Source organism: Nannospalax galili, unplaced genomic scaffold (genome assembly GCF_000622305.1).
Source record: "Nannospalax galili isolate Female #2095 unplaced genomic scaffold, S.galili_v1.0 scaffold627, whole genome shotgun sequence".
NCBI classification, from domain to species: Eukaryota; Metazoa; Chordata; class Mammalia; order Rodentia; family Spalacidae; genus Nannospalax; species Nannospalax galili.
In genome coordinates, this window is record NW_008355786.1 from 1,020,755 (window position 1) to 1,035,246 (window position 14,492).

Consider the following 14,492-nt stretch of genomic DNA (forward strand, 5'->3'; position numbering starts at 1 on the left):
CACTGAGGAGCTGGGTTGGTCTGGATGCAAAGGATCAGGAAGAGGAAAGGTCAGCTCCAGAGTCCCAGGAAGAGGGCATCCAGGTAGTGCAGGCCCAGGGAAGCAGAGGGAGGTGAGGGCGAGGCCAGGCCCAGAAGCAGTGCTCCTGGGGCCCAGAGAAGGCACTATGTTGGTCTGGATGAAAAGGATCAGCGAGCAGTACTGGTATCCCAGGTGTCTGGGGCCCCAAGACAAGGAATGGTCAGGTCCCAAATTCGGAGGAGAGAACTGAGGTGGAGATGGGAGGGTGAATGAGGCTGAGGGAGTCAAGGCACAGAGGGTGCAAAGGACTTACCCCGGAGAGAGGCCTGTGGGTAGGAGAGAGGCCTGCAGAGGGTCCTGCAGGCCCAGGGAAGCAGAGGGAGGTAAGGGCAGGGCCAGGCCCAGAAGCAGTGCTCCTGGGGCCCAGAGAAGGCACTACATTGGTCTGGATGAAAAGTATCAGGAAGGCTTATTGGTTCCCCAGGTGTCTGGGGCCCCAAGACAAGGAATGGGGAAAGACCCATACTCAGAGGAGAGAATCGCAATGGAGATGGGAGGGTGAATGAGGCTGGGGGAGTCAAGGCATGGAGGGCGCAATGGACTTACCCTGGAGAGAGGCCTGTGGGTAGGAGAGAGGCATGCGGAGGGTCCTGCAGGCTCAGGGAAGCTTAGGGGAACATTTTTATCTCCATTTTTTTGATGAGGAAACTGATGATGAGAGGAGCTACCTGAATTAGTCAAGTCTGATCAAGGATAAGAGAATTGGGGTCCAGACTAGGGTATCTGATTTTGAAGATGATGCTCTTTTCCCCTGAGCTATACTCATGGCATGAGGTTGCTTAGAGGAAAAATCTGAGAGTGTCAGTATTAAAAAAACATGGAGGCATGCTTACCATGATTACTTCTACTTTCTGAAGACTAAATTACATAGGATCTTTCATGTTTGGGGGCCTGAAGACTAGCCCCTTTGTACTTGGCCTTGACTGTATCCATTATTTCCTGAAAGCTCCTCTCTGTCCCTAGGACTCCGTTTCTGTATTTATAAACTGGAGAAATACTACCTTCTTTGCTGGGATGATGTGGGAATTGGAACTGATGATTCATATTAATAAGCCCAGCATACAGCAGGTGTTTGATACATACAGTGCTTGGATCAGATGCTTTATTTCTGTTCCCTCCCATAGTCTGTTCCTGTGGCTTCTCAATGGGCAGTGGTGCTTAGTAGAAGCTTCTGTGGCTAGGCATTCCCTGAAGAGTCTTTGCTGTGTACCCTTGACTACAATGCTTCAAGCCCTTCCAGGGAATGCATCTTTGGGAAACCCATTCTGAGGGAACTGTAGGGAGGCAGTGTCACTGATAGGAAGAGCTGAGGTTGACATAGCTCCTCCCATAATCTCTCTAGAGCCACAAGCTTGTAAGAGGCCCCTGAGCTCGCAGAGGCTCCTCACAAATGAGCATCCTTCAGAGCTCCTGGAGCCTTGGTCTGCATCCCCTTTCATGGTATGCTGCCCAGTTGCTGGTCTCGGACTATGTTTGTCCCTCACCCTAGGTCTAGACTCAGAGCAGGTCAGGTGCCCCCAGCTCGTGCCTCAGGGCCTAGCTCCCCACACTGGCCCCCAAGACTTTTGGAATTTTTATGAAAGTCTTTTCTCTTGTTTTGCTTTTTTGACTTATAATTGTCATGAATATTTATGGAGAGACTTCCAAACTTTTACCACTTGTGTGGCAAGGACAGACCCAGAAAAAAGGATGAAATGAAAGGACACTTTGCCACTTAGAGTGGAGCCTCTCAGACTGTTTCACTGAAACCTACTAGTGACAGGAGATGTGACCCTAGGAAGTCAGCAAATGGCTCAACAACATTTTGTTTTCATGTAGAGTATGCACTCTGACCTTAGGAGAATTTTATATTCTGCCTCTAAAAGATCTGATCCCAGTGCTTGGCTCCATTAGAGTCCCAAGGACTCTATCTCTGTCCTTGGGATAGCATGACGGGAAGGGACCCTGAGGTCCCTCAGAGGATGGAGCAGGTCAGAGAGAGACAGGAATTGTGCTGCCACCCCTGCAACCTAGGCTGGGACAGACAAGGGACATGAATTTCCAGTTTCTGTATAATGAACTAAGCAAAAGTGGCAGGCATGATGACATATGTTTGTCATCTGGAGATTGACAACTGACAATTGACCTCACTGCATGTAATCATCTTACCCCGTTCCCTCTGGCATCACAGACTCTTTGGTTCAGGCAGAACTCCCTGTGTTCTAGAAGACTAAATAAATGACACACATTTGTCACACCACCATCTGCATAAAGCAGACATTGCTAATTGATCATGGAGCCAAATGAGGCCTCAGAATCCTCCTTAACAATGGTCTGAAGTTGGCTTGGGAAATGGTATCTAGATGGGTGCTATGACAGGCAGCATTGGGGAGTTTTAAGCTGGGGGAGGGATGTGAGGGCAAAACTCTTGGAAGTGTTTGCCCTTCTTTCCTGATCTCACCTCTCCCAAAGGAGCATCGTATAAAAACTTCCCCCAAACTCCCCCCCCCCAATCCGGGTTATTTGATGCTCTGCTGCTTGGTCTGAGCGGGGGTGTCTGTGTCTACCTCCCACTGTCTGCTTTAAACAAAGTGTGATTTACTTAGCCAGGATGTCAGAGAACATGAGACTTGAGGCTTAGGATGTTTGCATCTGAGAGGGCAGATACCAGGTCCATGGAGGGCAGGGTGGGCCTACCATCCAAACCCTCATTAATACCATGGCCTTCATCTTCCAAGATGAGCCCACTCCTGGAAAGTAGTACTACCCTCTCTTATTAACTGAAGTATCAGTGGGGCCCTTGTCTTCCCTGGGCCAATTGACTTAACAAATGAATATTCTGGGCCCAACTCCCAGGAAGGGAGCTCCATTCCGCTGGCATCAACCCTACAGCAGAATTGTTCAGTCACCGTCAAGGCATGTGTCCCCTTCCTAGTGTCCTAGTTACAATATTAACATATTCATTCTCAGCTCTGCAGAAGAATGGAGGGGAATTGTTACTTTTAGCAAATGGAGCAATGAAAGCCCTGCTCTCCCTGGCGGCCACATCTCCAAGTGAACAAGGACATTATTGTTAATCAGTATACATGCCCAGTGAAATCTAACACTTTGAGAATTCATCTTGTTCAGAAATTTCCTTCATTTCTGAGGCTTCATCTGAGAAAGATAATGGGTTTCTATGTTAGTGTGGTGAGGGTGGATTTGAGTGGAGTATCCTATGGTTCAGAGGACATGTCCCTACCTGGGATGCCATCCTCTAGAATCCTCTAGAAATCAGCAGCCAAAACCTTGTAAACTTAACCCTTTGGATATTCCCAGAAGACAAAATGCATGCCTATTAGATGCCTCTTATAAGTGCCGATGAGGGGGAGCATAAGGAAAGAGCATCCCATGTGGGCACTGTTACTAAGATGGAGCAAAGATGGAGAGAGGATGGGACTAGAGAGATGGCTCAGCAGTTTAAGAGCACCAGCTGCTCTTTCAGAGGACCCAGGTTTGGTTCCTAGCACCCACATTGCAGCTAACAACCATCTGTAACTCCAATTTTAGGGGATCTGACACCCTCTTTTGGTCTCCACAGGCATGGGTGCACTTAATATACATGCAAATAAAACATTCATACACATAAATAAAAATAAAATAAAATAATGAAAAGAGGAGAGAGAGCTAGTTGTCAAGACCCAACCTGGTATATCCACCAGTTGTGGAACTTTATAGGTAATTCATTTAGGGGAGCACAGGAGCCTCTGTTGTCAAACTCCCTTGATTTGGCTTCATATTCTAACTGCACTCCAGGTGCATGAACACAGATACATTCCCTTGCTGCTCTGATATCCCTTTTCTCCTGGATGAAATGGAGATAGGAACCTGACCTTCTAAGTATTAGGGAGAGCTTCTAAAGGAGAGTGTATGACTGCCCAGCACCATATGCCTCATTGAACATGCCCAGAAAGATACTTGTGGCAGATGAGTCTGGACAATCAGAGGGTACCTTACCTTGCAGAAGGCAGCAGAGGGATGCCTGAAGAATCACCCAGGAGGGTCATTTAAAATGCGGAGTCAGGAGCCCAATCCTGAACGCCTACTCTGGAACTTCCTGGCACTGAACTGGCAATGCATATTTTTAAAAATATTTTATTTATTATTTTTATTTTATGTTTATGTGTGTATTGCCTGTGTGTAGGTAAGTGTACCAGTGTTGTGCAATGCCTGCGGAGGACAGAAGAGGCAGTCCGATCCCATGGAACTGGGGTTACGGACAGTTGACAGTTGTTAGCTGCCATGTGGGTGCTGGGATTCGAACCCAGGTCTTCTGCAAGAACAGTCAGTGTTCTTAACTGCTGAGCCATCTCTCTAGCCCCCTTGTAATGCATATTTTTAACAAACTCTCTGATAAACTTCAGACTTTAAAGTTGGAGAGTCACTGACCCAGCTTGGGCACATGAGTAGAGTTTGTACACTTGCTTGACTTAAACTCCAAATCTCCTGAGGGTCACAGCTTACCGTCTGGAAAGAGAAGCAAGTGCCCTCCTTCCCCTTCTAAATGCAGGCACACACATTAGCTCCCTCGACAGGTTTTGCAAGGACATTTCTTAATTTTCTGCTCTCTGCAAAAGTCACTACACCATCAGTTGTCAGCACTGCCTATAGCCAGAGCTTCCCAGTCCATCTCATGTGGCCCCAATCTTCATTGTTCTTGCCTGGAAAAAAAAAAAATCACAGGACAAATTGAAAGCTGGATCCACAGAAAAAGCCACAGGGCTCCTAGCTCTGATTCCATTGTCTCTTTTAACAGTCACCACTCACAGCAAAAGCCCAGAATTGCCCCAGTTTCGATCTGTGAGTGTGTGTGTGTGTGTGTGTGTGTGTGTGTCTGTGTGTGTGTCTGTGTGTCTGTGTGTCTGTGTCTGTGTGCATGTGTGCATGTTTCAATCCTTATATAAAGTGAATTTTGGAATTATGAGGAGCAAATTTTAATGACTGAGTTCTGTGGATTCACAACAAAAATTGTTTACCATTTACATTTTGTTGTTGTGTTTTGGCTTTGGGGGATTGAACCCAGGGTCTTATGATGCTAAGCATACACTCTGTCACTGAGTACACAACCAGCCCCCATTTTTAACTATATTATTTTCTGGAAAAATATCTTTTGGATTATACATGATGTAGTATATGATGTGGAACTTTCAGAATATGCTGGAGAATTTAAAAAGAAATCACTACCTGTGATCCCAGACACGCGACCAGTACCTCAGTACTTCTCCAGCTTTTTCCTCCTCTGTGTTTTTTGATGTTTTTATTGATTCGTTTTTTATATAAAATTGGGGTCTATGAGAATGAAGCACAGTAAACTGTGGGTATGAGCACTGAGATTCTATGTGTATCCCCGGGTCACAAAGGACCCTGGAGAGGCTCTGTGTAGCCGGGCAGGATTTGAGTCACAGAACCAGGCATGGTGGTTACTTCAGGTGGTGGTAGGGGGGGCTTGAAACTGAGCATGGCTCCTTTATAGTCAGTCAAAATAAGGTGGAGTCTGTGCTCCTCTCCAGGAAACTGGATGGGCCTCTGAGACTGCCTCAGTGAGAAAAAAGAAGATAGAAATGAGCCAGGGCTATGTCGTATTTTCTGAGCCTGAGCTGTGATCCCTTCCTATGAGCCTGAGCTGTGGTCCCCTACTATTAGCCTGAGCTGTGGTCCCCTTTCATGAGCTGGAGCTGTGGCCCTCTCATATGAGCCTGGAGCTTTGGTTCCACATTCTTCTGGTGGTGGGTTGATAGTGGAACAAAGTAGGGGATGGAGGGCTTTCCAATACTGGGCAGCAATTTCAGCCTTCTCTGAGTCGCTGCATTCCCCACAGCCCCCTCCCCTGAGGTCCTAGGTTGTGTATGGCAGTGGCTTTCCCTCTTATGCTGGGAACAGGGAAGGTCTCTCTCACTTTCAGGTTCTGCTCTTGGGAAGACTGATTCTCTAGAACAGACTTCCACTTCCCCTGAGAGCCAGCTGTGGTCTTCAGTCCACATGTGGTCTTGGGCATCCAGGCCTTGATGCTAGACCTCTCCCATTACCAGGCACCAAGTGGTTTTTCCATTAATTTTCTATTACTCTGCTACAGCCCCTTCACCTATGCCCTAATTGAACTTCTAGAGCTAAAAGTCAGTCTGGGAAATTACAAAAAAAAAAGAAGAAGAAGAAGAAGAAGAAGAAGGAGGAGGAGGAGGAGGAGGAGGGAGGAGGAAAAAGTACTGCAATAATTAAACTGGTATAATTCTATTTTAGAATAAAAATTCACAATTATTTTTTGCTATTATTCACTATTATTTTTAAATATTATTAACTGACAAAGCTGTACTACCAAGCTTCAACAATAATGTGAAATTTATCACTGTTGCTATAATGTGAGTTTGCCATTCAGTGCCTTTCCAAATTCTCCATCCTATACAAAGTCCTTCAGCGTAATCATGTTACTTCTTAAAGAAAGCAATGCTAATAAAATTCTTTACATTTTAAAAAGTGTATGATAGCAAGATCATGAGGAAAGAAAACATAAATAGAGGCTGTTTAAAACAGGTGGTATCTGGAGAGATGGTTCAGTGGTTAAGAGTACTGGCTGATCTTGCAGAGGACCCGGGTTCAGTTCCCAGCACCCACATGACAGCTAACAATCGTCTGTAACTCCAGTTCCAGGGGATCTGATGCCCTCTTCTGACCTCTGTGAGCATTGCATGACACAGGTGCTCTTACATACATGTAGGCAATATACTCATACACTAAAATAAAACTTAAAAAATTAAAAATTTAAAAAATTTTTAAAAGGAGGAAGAAAGAAATTGTGTGCTTGCCAGCACTGAGGCAGCAAGCCCCAAGCTGACTTTTTGCTGATTTCTCTTGGGATACTGGCTCTGTGGGTCTTTGACTTACCACATCAGGAGCCAGCCTCCCAGCACCACATGGGAACATGTGGAGAGAGAGAGAGATGCAGGCAGAGCCCCAGCTGTGAGTCTCCCCAGCCCAGGTGCTGGACCTATAAGTGAAAGGCGTTTCTCAGGAACCCTGCTTCAATCACCACATGACAAAACTCACAGAACAACCCAGAAGAGCTCATTCGTGTCCCAGATTCCAAAATCAATGTTTGTCACTAGTGAATAAATAACCGGGCCAACCTTTTGGGAACTGTACTGACATCAGTCTTGAGGTAAAAGATTGCCAAGGGCAATGTGCCTAGTGAGGCTGTCTGGGGGCAGAGTTGAGAGGCCTTGGTGTTGCAGTGTGGACAGGTGTCAGAGGCCTCCCCACCCCCCATAGAGGGAGATACTGATGACAGCTGACCTCTACACTCTCATCTCTGGTGGGATCTGTCCAGAGTGTTTCATATATTGTCATGCCTCCAGGCCTCACCCTGACTTTGTGAGGTGGGCAACCTGGTCATCAGCCACAGGTATCCTGGAGTCTGAGTCAGAATATGTAAAAGGATTTATGCAAGTCTTGTTAATAAATGGGTACGGCCATTTCTCAACACCCAAGGTCTGGCTCCAACTCCATTGTCTTTTCTGACACTCAGTTCCAGTTGGGTGGAGGCTACTGGGACACAGACACAGGACTGAACTTATCCTTCCCTTCCAACTCACAGGCTTTAGGACCTAACTGTAGCATCAGCATTGCCAGGAACTTATCAGAGAGAAGTTTCTAATTATTCGAGTCACCTTGGATCCCACCTCAGAGGATGTCATCTGTGCTGGATTCACTCTTGTTTCCAAAGTTGTCCAAAGCCCCTGGTCTCATGCATCATGTTTGATGTGAGCCCAGCTGCACTGACTCAGAAGAAAGTCTATTGAATCTTGAAGAAGGAAATGCTTTGAACTTCCTAAAACTGAAGCCCTCTCCAGGTTGTGTGCTCCTTCTGGGATATGGGGTCTGGACTACCCTAAAAGCGACTTAGCTGAGAAGTAGGTGTATTCTGACCAAGCCTCCCTCAGCCACCCCTATGTCAGGCTATTTCCCTAGTGGTTTTGTTTGTTAAGAATGTTGTAAAGATCACTGCAGCTCCTGTTGATACTGACATATCCTTCTGCCACACACCTGTCACTATCTTCAGGCAGGGCATTGCACACATTCTCCAGCCTCATCTGTTCCTCAGAAGATTTCTGGGCTTAGAGGGAAGAAAGCCTTGGCAGAGGCTGAGTACAATTGCTTTATGTTCAGCTAAAACCAAATAGACATTTTCAAGGATTCCTAGCAGGCAAAGGTAATGAATAACAGCTGGATTATCTTCCCATTTCCTACATCCTTGGTGACTAGAATGTGGAGATGGAGGGATAAACGAGCATCAGATGGCTAGACCCAGCACAGCCAGACTCCTCTTTGTCATCTACTACTCTCTCCTAGATGCTTGTAAACTGCTCTTTCCACTTAAGCAGGTTCATTCATGTGTCTGTTCCTGCCAAGTTGTCAGCCCCAGAAATGTGGTGTTACCATCACCAGGAGAAATCTGAAGGAGCTCATCCCACTGGTAATAGGTGGACCCAACCTAATACAGAGCAGCTTAGTCTTTATTCTTTTTCTTCTTACCCATGGGATGGAGGAAGAAGGGGTTTTACAGCTAAATTTTTCAAGAAAACAGGTAAGGAGGATGAGGATAGTGAAGAATGGCTTCTCTTACTGTGTTACCTACTGCTTAGCCCTAGAGAATAACTCTGGCCACTTGTACAAAGGATGTGCTACTGCCTGGGGACACCATCCTGTGAAGACGCTGCCATTATTGGACTCTGTCCCACCCCAGCCCAACTGGCTACCCATGTCTTCCTTCTAGGGTTCTAGAACTTATCCCAGAGAAAATGCTCAAGTGAAAATTGTCAAAGGTAATCCCCAAGGTGCCATTAGAATAGCCACTGTCTGATGTGAACTATACCTCAAATTCAGGGAACATAACTTTGGCTTTGCCAACCTAGAATGGTTTATTGGAGTCCTCCACCTGTAGGCCACACAGGAGTCCCTGGAGCCCCCACAGCCAGACCTTGCTGGCAACACTGACTGACATCTGTACTGAGTGGCAAGTCAAGGGAAACAGTCAGGTGCCCTTCACATCACCTCAGAATTGGCAAGTGGAAGCCATAGCTCATGTGATTATAGACCAAATCTCTTATGGATCCATTACTCCTAAGCTCTCAGAACAACAAAGCTTGCAGGCTCGAATTCATGGCTGCTCCTTGAAACTCACACATTCCTGGGTGGCAAAATCAGATGTCTGTGGAACCTAGGCAACTGTCATGAATGACTGAAGTGGGTAGGTCTGAAGGGCAGGGAGTAGGGACTCTGGAAAACAAACCTCTGACAGTCTGAAGGATGCTAGTGACTCAACTTCAGCCATGTATTCCTGCTCTAAACTACAGCCCAAGCATAGCAGACCATCTTCCAAATGCAGAAATACCAAGTTTTATGTGAAACCTTCCAGTGAAAGTTCTTTCAAACAAAACAAATTGAGCATACATTTTGCAGCCCAAACATCACATAACTTTGCTCAGATCAACATGATGGACACTGTTTTGTGACCTTTTGTTTAAATGCTTCATGGGCATTGATTAGTAAGATGCAGTTGCTGTAGATTTTAATCTTAGGGATTTCCCCAGTTCAGAGTCAGATCAGAGCTGTTCAGGTAGAAGAGGACCCAGATGGAGGCACAGCTTGGCTTCCCCTTCCTGCCTGTGGGGTCCAAACGCTGAGGTCTTTATACTGTTTGCCACTAACCTCTGCCCTCGGATAGATGAAGTGATACATGCCTAGATTCCAAGTGTCTGAGAGGTAGAGATGGGAGAAGCACACAGTTGAAGGCAGCCTGGGCTGCTTCCCAAGTTCCACGCTAGTCTGAGCTGGGTAGCAAGACTATGCCTGCCTTCAAAAGCCACAGACTAGGGATGTAGCTCAGTGGTAGGGTAATTTCATAGAATGTGCAAGGCCCTGGGTTCAAGCCCAGAACCCAAAGGGGAAGAATAAATAAAACCCTTATTTCCTTGTCTCCCTGGACCACCTCCTCTCCTGTGTTACAGAAACGCATTTCAGATAGTCTCTCAGAGTGACTATCTTACAGGTTCAAGACCCTGTCTCTTTAGGTCCCCCCAGATTTTCACAATCTGAATAGCATGTAACATATAAACAGACTCAGTGACCTATCCAGTTTGAGCAGTCCCTCTGAGTCTCCATTTCCTCAACTTGTCCCCAACCTGCCCACTCAGGGTGATGCTGGCATGAAAAAGTGGGATATGGACATGACAGCATTTGCAAGAGAGGAACCAGGTAGAAGAGAGGGCATGCTATTATTGTGCACATCAGTGTTCTGTGTGGTTGGGAAAGAACTTGACTTTGGCATTTCTACTCCTCCGTCTCAATCTGCTCTAGACAGACTTCCCAGAGGAGGCTGGGCCTGGTGGATTTCAGAACGTACTGACCATCAGGATGCACAGCTTTGACTGTACATTACCATCAGTGTGCTGTGGGTGGAGGGGGCAGGCAAGCAGCTTTCCTTCCAGACAAGTACACCCAGCACTTATGAGCACCTGTGACTCTACAGCCTAGTCATTCCTGTAATGGGGGGGGCGGGGGAGGGATGGGAGGCAGAGTGACTGCCATACCCACCCTGCATGGTCATTCAGTGCCCACTTATACCAGTCCCTTGTGAGTCCCTTCCCTCACAGCTGCCAAAGCCTTTACATAAACATGGAAAGCCAGACATCTTAAACTCAAAAGGGTATTCTCAGTTAAAATCAGAGGACATGGTATTTGAACTTGGCCTTGAAATATTTCCTGGGCTTTTCAAGCAGAAAAGTCTGTTGAACAAGACATAAAAGTTGGAAATCCCACATCGTTTTAAGAGGTTAGGGAATTAGAGACTAGCATGAATAGAGAAGGTGGGGGAAGGAGAAGAGGCGCAGAGGACAGGCAAGTTCTTCCATCTAGAAGCCTGCTGCTCTTAGAAAATCTGGACATGGAAAATTGGGGTGCATTTTCTGCTATCTCCTCCTGTCCAAGCCCCACTCATTCTCCCAGAGTGGGGACACTCCAGGTGGGAAGCCTCCTCCGTATGCTCTTGGAGGGTCCTCCTGCCCTGACCCTGGGGAGGTGCCAAGGTTATCAGTCACTCCAGGCCTTCGCTGCCACACAGGAACATTCAGCCCTAAGTCCTAGTTGTTGGTGGCTGATACTGGCTGCTTCTGTTTCTACCAGAATGATCACCCAACTTTCCTTATAATAGGCCTGGGCAGTATGCACACGGTGAAGTGCAGAGCCCATAGCCAGGTTCAGGACTCTGGGACCAGCAGCCATGTTTGTGGAGTTTCAGTATTTTTGGGGATACCTAGCATGTCTCTGTAGGATGTGTATCCCTAGAAGCTAATTCAGGGCCTGGCAGAGCAAGATAAGAAAACAAAGGAAGACAAGCTTGTCCTGGGGAAGCTCTACCCCTAGATGCCCAGGAGCCGAGAGGAAAAGTCACACTGCTGCCTGATTATCTTTAAGTGACAGTAATTGCAGTGTGTGCCTTTATTAGTTAGATTTATTTTCACTTTAAGTGGCATTTGCTACTGATTTTTTATTTTGTACAGAGAGTCTCCAATAAGCAGATGCATTTTTAAGAGCTCTTGTCAATGAATCAGTGAAACAAATCAGCTTCTAAGATCCTGTTCTTCTTAACAGGATGTCTGGAAAGTTCTCAGAGGGGAAAGATTCAGCTTTACATGATGAATTGGAACTGACTCTGCTGCTAAAAGCTGGGGGTAGGAGGAGTACCACCAATAGTTATGAGAAGAGTGTGCAACCAAACTGAGCAAGCTTGTATCAGTTTAATAGCAGACCTGAGCTGTGTCCCTTAGAGGACACTGGGCAAGACAGGCAAGCAAAAGATCAACACAGAGAGAGAACTCGGTCCTGCTGAGACAGAAGCAGATGTAAGGTTTATTGTTCCTGAAGTTTATGAAATTTGGGAAGTCTTTTTAAATAGTGTAATACAAATTGTGAAAGCAAAATACAAAATCAGCATATAAAATCTGTAGCTTTTCTATGTATCAATAATGTTCTTGCTACAAAAAAAAATCAGGAGAAAAATCCCATTCACAATAGCTTCGTATAAATAAGTAATTAAATACCCCAAAATAAATTTAACCATGGAAGTGAAAGACACTGAAAAAAGAAATTTGGACACAAAGAAAACTGAAATTATGAAATCTGCAGGAAAATTAATGTATCTGGAAAATATTAAGTGAAGTAACCCAGACTCTGAAAGACACATACCAGATAGTCATTGTCATATGCAGATCTTAGCTTTTAATTTTCATATATGAGTATATATGTGGGTGTGAGTGTGGGAGTAGGTCATGAAACCAGGAAGGGGACCATGTGAGAGGAAAAAGAGGATTTAAGGAAGAGGGGGAGGGTCATAGGTTATATACGACATGAAGCCAGAATGGGACTGCTGGGGGTAGAAGGATAGGAAAAACGGACTGAAGATCAGTGAAGGGGCAGCAGGATCAAGAAAAACAAATTATGTATGAATAGGCCATAATGGCCATCATGAAATCTATTGTTTTTCATTCTAATTTTAAAATAATCAAGAAAAAATGAAAAATTGAATAAATAGCCAACTCCTGTATTTTTTTAAGTAAACGTTTGGAATGAGAAAAGTCATAGCAAATTACAAATAATAAAAAGATTTAATTTTCTGTTCTTTTTGGTAAAAAAGGAAGAGCATCACAGACCTCACAAAACTATGAAAAATAAGCACCACATTTTTGGATTTATTTTTTTATTATTTATGTATATGTGTGTATATGTATGTGTGCAGAGAGGCATGTGAATGCCCACGGAGGCCAGAAGAAGGTTTCTTTCTGATCCCCTGGAGCTGGAGTTACAGGCAGTTGTAAGACACCTGACATGGGTGCTGGGAACTGAATTTGGGTCCTCTGCAAGAGTAGTGTGAGCGCTTTCCTATGGTGGTATCTCTCCAATCCCTAAGCATTCCTTTAAGAAAGTTAACTGCAGGGCCTGGAGAGATGGCTCAGTGATTAAGAGCATTAACTATTCTTGCAGAGGACCCAGGTTCAATTCCCAGCATCCACATGACAGCTAACAACTGTCCATAATGGCAGGTCCAGGGGAATTTGATGCCCTCTTCTGGCCTCCATGGGCATTGCATGACACGGGTGCACTTACATGTAGGCAACATACTCATACACATAAAATAAATAAATATATATATTAAAATTTAACTGCTTGGTCTACTTCCATGATAGTTTAAAACATGTTTTGTTTGATCTTTGGTCTTCTCTTCATATCTCAATTACCTTTATATAATCATTTCTATAAAAAATGCAGTCTACCTGCATAGTTGATCATACTTTATTGACTTAGCTTAAGAAAAAATTAACTTCATAACTCATTACCAATAATGTCTTGGAATGTCTATGAGGAAACCCTTGTCAACATTCTTTCATAGCTAGACTGTAAGATTTCTAGGCATTTCCAATTTTCTCAGGCATGATGAATCTTAATGACCCTGTGAATTGATGACACTCATTAACTGGTCGTCTTTGGTGTTCACATACTGTGAGATGAGATGAACTGCCTCTTGTCTTCCTGGGAGTCAGTATTTCATGTTGAGTCAGCACAATGTTAAGAAGAACCTCACAGATGATTGAACCACTTCAGTTCAAGAAAAGAATGTGGCAAGAGGCTGGGACATCCCAGGGAATGAGAGGGGAGAAGAAGATACATGGGAATAAATGGAGGGTGGAAAACAGCATTAGACATTGTCAGGTCTCTAAGCACAGACTAGCCTGCCTTTAATCAAGGAATCAAGGTCTGTTGATAAGTTGCTGAGCATACAAGTGAATACAGTATGTTTTAACGGCTAACAGAAAAGCGAGGGCTTGAATCCTCCCTATCATTGAATACCCTTTGAAACCTTGCTATACCTGAACTCATTTTGCTAAGCCATGATGAGCTAAGTAAATACGTGCCACTAAATCCAAATGAAATGCAATCCCAGCTCAATTTCTCCATAGTCTGATCCCCAAAATGCTGTAGATAATCATGGACTTGCAGATGTTAGCAAGTCAGGGAACTGGCACAGAAGGCCATGGTTCTCATCAACTGCAGCTACTGTATCTAACTTCTGGAAATTTTGCTAAAATAGGGGGCATGTAAACATACTGTTGAGGTACCTCAACATATGTTGAGGTGCCTTCCTGGGTTTTAGAAGGGGCTCATGCAAGTGAGGGCCACTGAAACTTAAGTTGGCTGCTAGCCTCATAGTAATTGTACCTTTGTAATGGGACCCAGGAAAAAAGGCTTCTGGAGGAAAGGGAAAGGGAGCCAGGCCTGCAAACTCTGGCTGGCAATGAGGATGGACAGTCCACGTGCAGGGACTGATGTGAACAAAAGTACCGCAG

General features: G+C 45.1%; 1 protein-coding gene across 2 annotated transcripts in view; it reads left to right on the top strand.

The window, feature by feature from the left end:
• Ctxnd1 (cortexin domain containing 1) overlaps positions 1 to 14,492 on the top strand; it is a 68,823-nt gene that overhangs the window by 9,114 nt on the left and 45,217 nt on the right. Inside the window, exon 1 of one of the 2 annotated variants that reach the window (XM_029556271.1) lies at positions 6,299 to 6,319. The exons of the other annotated variant lie outside the window; for it this stretch is intronic. The gene's annotated coding sequence lies outside the window, so the exon portion shown is untranslated. Of the gene's footprint in view, positions 1 to 6,298; positions 6,320 to 14,492 lie in introns of those variants that run through there. 2 annotated transcript variants of the gene reach the window in all.